Raw genomic sequence first — 5,702 nt, forward strand, 5'->3', positions numbered from 1 at the left:
AATTCTTCAGTATGAATTGAGGTGTGGTTGTGAGGCAGTGTGATTAGCTTGCCGTCTGATTATGACGTCGCGGCAGCTACTCGCCCTGCCCTCTCAAACACACCTGTGCCACATCGTACCAGTGTTCGAGTATTTGGAGTTAATTTGCATATTGGGATGCACTTTTAACTGGTACTTTACCATCTTGTATCTCAGTGGAACCCTAAACTCCAGAAAGGTGTCTTATTCCCCGATATAGGATACGTTTAGGAAGCAAAAAATGCATACTACTTCACAGTATTACGGTTAAAGTACCCACTAGTCCCGCGTGCATCAAAAAGTATTCAGTATTCTACTTAACTCCACAAGTAAATTCTTAGAAATCTCAGCAGGTAAAAATCACCGGGAGGACTCAGTTGGCCGGTCGGCGACAGAAGCATCCAGTGCCGAGGAAATCTAGCCTACAGCCCGAGGTAAGACCGTAGGGCGGTGCCTACAAAAGTGGGGCTTACTGCATGTCCTAGGTATGTGCAAGGAGGTTGAAAGAGGGTATATGTTTGTGTGTATGCTACAACGTGGTTACTTCAATGTCTTTGGTTTGTGTGTGTTTTCATGACAGCTGTTGAGATGGCTGTGATAAGAGCGGTAGGAAATTGAATATGAAGCAGCTGGTACAATGTTTCGTAAACTATTGTTGAAATTCTATTGTACACTATTGTTGAAATGTCGTTTTTATGGAAAACAGGTGGTTTATGTTCTGTGTCTCGGGATAGTCGTAAATGCGTCGTAATTGTGTCGTATGTCTGTCTTGTTACGGAAAAATCTGTCGTATTACAATTTACATCCTTGTCAATGGTTGGTTCTGTCACTTTCTGCTTGAAATGCGTCTACTAATTTTGGAACGGTCCTGATACAAGCTCGTTCACACTTCCGAGTACGCTTGCGCGGCGACGGGATTTGTGGGTAGTATGTCAAAGGTCAAGGCCCCTGACTTGTAAACAATTCTCGACTCGACCATTGTCCAATTTGTAAAACAACCTGTTTGCTTATAAAAGAATAAAAAGACAAACGAATTTGAGTGAGATGACAGTTAAAAAGGATCACGGAATGCAGATGACACAAGATTCAACCTCTCCGGACCAAGCGACGACCCCTAACTCTGTGTTGTGGTGTGGCAGTGTGAATAGCTGGCCGCGGTGATGTTTGCCGCGACGGCCTCTCTTCACACTACCTTACTACGGCACGGAATAACGGCGAACAACAACTCATCGGAACATCCAAGAGGAAAATGACTTCAACATTGTTTTGCACATCTTTTACTAACTTACACATGTCACAAGTATGAAGTTCGCATCATTTACCAGAAAAGTCACCGGAGCATCAAACAGGAAAATAATCTTCAACATTTACGTAATGTATGCATAGGTTTGCACATCTTTTACCTACTTACACATGTCATAAGTTTAAAATTCCTACCATTTACCACTTAAGAATTATGACACTTTCGAATTGATTATGCAAAGTTATTGGAGCATCCAATAATAACGGGGAGCAGATTGATATTGTATTTTTTTCATTCATTTATGTACAATTAGTATAATATACGTTGTAGGTATTTACGTTACATATACAGTATGTAAACATGTAAAATATACATTTTACGCATGCAAAATAACTGTGTTGAGATACTGATAATAACTCTACTTGAATCATACAATTTTGAAACCTATGCTTTTTATTCCTTGTCATAATATAGACATTATGATATATCAAATTAAGAGGTTAGAATTTCCTTTGGTATATCCAAACCTCGTGCAGCCATCTGGCAGTGTTGTTAGCTGGCCGCTAGGAGTCGCTCTTTAGGCCCTCTATCAACGCTGCCCTACGGAAGCGCGACACGTCATCATGTAAATATTTTAAAGCCAATATTGGACCAATGAGGTTCCACCTAAGATAAAACCTCCATGGTTAAACATAAGAAACAAGTAGTATGTAATCTTTATTGACACATCAAAACTACCGCGACTTTCGCAAGTATAGTCTATATATACATACAGACAATTGGATACAAATGGATGGACAAAACGTTATATGAAAATATCAGCATGTTGAGTTTAAAATATCGTTTACATTACTGGTTCTAAGGCCAAATATTGTTTGACATATTTATATATTTGTACACAGTCAAGGGTTATCTCCTTCTAGAATGTTATCAAATTCATCTATGCGATGGAATGTATCGAATTCTTTTGAACAAGCCGCAAGAAAGTTGAACAGTTTTGTGCGTTTATCATCGTATCTTGAACAATCCATTATAAAGGGATATATGTTCGTTTTCAATCTATATAGCTAATTTGGACAGGATGGACAAAAACCTCCGGTAAATTAGAATTTTATGATATCTACCAATTTCAACGTGTAGTTTGTGACTACAGATTTTTACCTTAAGAATTTTCAAAATTATGTATATACAAAAGGTAAATTCGAAATGTATCTCTTCTTTTGTGGTCTTAGTTTAAACTTGTTTGAAGCACAATCTTCAAAGAAATAAGGGCTGGTTACCTGTGTGTTGCTGTGGCAGTGTGGATAGCTGGCCGTTTCTAATATAACAGCCACTGTACACACTCCCGTAATAACACACGGACTTACAAAGCGGAGAGGGAAATGAAGAAAACTTCTTAATACGCAAAGGTGACACAGACGAAACATATCGATAACGTCTGGCCGTTTCTAAAATCATATCCAGTTGCTTGAATTACTGTTTTTGGTGTAGTTTACTAGTATTACCTGAATGTCAAACCTTCATTGACGTTACTTTTCACTGTTTGATAGCTCATTTGAATAGCCTTTATGAAATAGGAACAACACAAATAAAGAAGCCTTCGTAAATTTTATTTACTATTACATAATTCTTCTTATGTGTTTTATGATAATGTAAATATATTATTTCATATTTTTGTATTGTACACCTTAGAAGTTGAGCTGTCATCCTGAGAATATTAGAATGACTAACAAATTTGCTGGTTGACTTCGAGCTCAGTTCACAATCACCGAATGTAGTGGGCACTTCTACCTGCACATGTAATTACACCTAGAAATCGTACTTTGCCGAGAGTGGATCAATAAAAGATGCAGAAATTTGACGTTTTGCTGCAGTGCCATAACAAGCCGCTAGCGGGCCCAAACCTATATTATAGAAAGTCCCACGTCAAGACCTACCCACATATCAAATATCAAGACAATCCACCAAGGCTTTCTTGAGTTATCGTGTTGACAAAAACACACACACAGACTAACACACAAAACGCACAAACGCTAGCGCTCACAAAAACATGGTCTTCTTGACCCGGAGGGCATTAGAAACTCAGCCGTGGAAGACAATCATTTGTCAGCGAATTTTCCTGATTTGGACGCCTAGAACGTCTGTAGAAGTCGCCATTTACAGAAAGTGAATCAGCAAAGAATCGAGCCCGCCAGTTTGGCAGTGCGCGCCTACAGCTGACCCGGTATGACCTCACGGGCCACTGTACACACTCCCAGCCGGGCGGGCCAATACACGACCAGGACTCCTTCACAAGGACGAGTATATAATTCAAACGTGCCAAAAAACGGTAAGTTCAAATCACACAATATTGTGCAATGTTACGAGGTGCATTGAACGAAGGATTGCTCCAGTACTAGTCTTTTGGTTCCAGATATAGCATAGGGGGCAATGATGCTATGAACTTCTGCCTGTTCTCTCTCTCCGGACCTCGTTTTAGTTACTCCAACAAGGACGTCCTTGACTCTACATAGCGCCTTCACAGCAAATATGCAATTAACAGTAAGCAACAGACAATTATACACATACAGAGGTTATCACATACAGGATTTGCGGCTGGCCTAGCTAGACCCCTTAGGCCGCAGCAAGTAAATTTTATGGAGGACATCCTCTGCAGACTGCAAAATTAATGAGATGAGATGGATGAAAAAAAACGAGATGGGTAAAAAAAAACAAAATGCCTAAATTAGACATCATAAACGTCGTAACATGATTTGATGTGACAAAACGTGACATCACAACTAACAAAGTGTTCATTCCTGGATGAAAGAAGTGAAGTAGTATAGTAAAAGTAATACTAGCGTAGTACACTGGTATCACCTACCAAGCTGGCAACTACAGTCATGGCTTCCATATTGGTGGCACTTTTACAACTATCCAACAAGTTTCACTTCTGCAACTACAGTCATGGCTACCTCCCTAGTGCTACTTCTACAAGTATGATTGCTAGTATTAGGCTACAACACCTTTGCCTATTTCGGTCTATCTGAAAATCCCCGAAGAGGGAAAACGTTCTTGCTTATTTCTGAAATCAGGCAAAAATTAATGAGCGCGCTGATGTCATCCATAAAACTAACTTGCTGTGGCCTTATCAGAACAAATTGGGTACGGTATGTACTCCTGTGCGTGTTTTGACTTCTTCGAGCGCTTGTAGCAAATTATCCGTCTCAAAGTCAAGGTCATACCGTCCCGATTTGAACTTCAAAGTGTTCAGTGAAGTTCAAGGCCACAGACGAGAGCCTTGAGATAATAAATGAATCTAATTAAATCTACGTTGTCCAATATGAAGTTTTCAACGCGAACTTGAAACCGCCGCTAAAATTTTTCCTTGTACAGTAAAATCTTACATGGCAGTTTCTACGAACTTAGAACAGTCGCCAAACCACGAATACATAATGTTTTACATACCAAGAAAATAAATCCACTCTAACATTTTAGCTTTTACAGTAAAATCTCGAAGTGTGTAGCCTCTGTTGCCATCCTAATGTGTAGAGGTATAAATGAGGCCTCTTGTATTTGGTGACAGCAAAACGTTGAAAAGAAGCCGGAAGACAATTGAAATAATGTAAACAGCACTAGAAATATAACATTTTCGAGAAAATGCAGGACATTTTCCTCCCAGTAATTTGCCTTTTGCGAAACCAACAAATGTAGGCTTTACCGTATCGTTAACATGTAATAATCAACGTAGGTTTTGCTATATAGCAAACCTGTGATATTTGCTGTAACAGTTTATATTTCTGTCATTTTTGCTGTAATAGCTAACACTTGGTTCATACATGTATTTGCTGTAACAGATTAAATGTTGAAGTCACTGATACCGAAGACCTGATTGGTTCATGGCAGATTGAGAAGAAAAGAAGAGTGAAGAACACACCAACAAAAACAATATGTCTTTCTTTGGGGGAACATAAAAGTCACCCGATGTAAGATCCTGTTTATATAAAGAAAGAGGAAGTAAAACCGCATTGACATCATCGGGTATTCCCCTTGTTGGAAACAATGTAGACTGTGATCTCATTCAAAAGGAAGCTATCATAATCCGGTATGGACGACGGCCAGAAAAGGGGCAGGGGGACTCTGTGGTACAACTGTAAACTTTATTGCAAAATCAACATGGCAATATTGCATTGCATAATGTTTGCCTCGTTCAGTATTGCAGGGATAAAGATTTAAAATACTAACAGCCAACGTGAAAAGTTTATAAATTTGGCATGAACAATTAATGGAGTGTTCAAAGAGATGGACATGGGCATGGACATGGCTAAAGTTCTTATGATTAAGGAGTTCTTGCTTGTGTCTGTTAGTATTGATTAAGGAGGTTTAGTCCCACACGACGGCCGAGGTTACAAAGCGCGTACGGCTTACTGCGTTGGAGGTTTATGCGCGGTATAAGCGCAGT

The sequence above is a fragment of the Branchiostoma floridae genome, chromosome 18 (genome assembly GCF_000003815.2).
Source record: "Branchiostoma floridae strain S238N-H82 chromosome 18, Bfl_VNyyK, whole genome shotgun sequence".
Lineage (NCBI taxonomy): Eukaryota > Metazoa > Chordata > Leptocardii > Amphioxiformes > Branchiostomatidae > Branchiostoma > Branchiostoma floridae.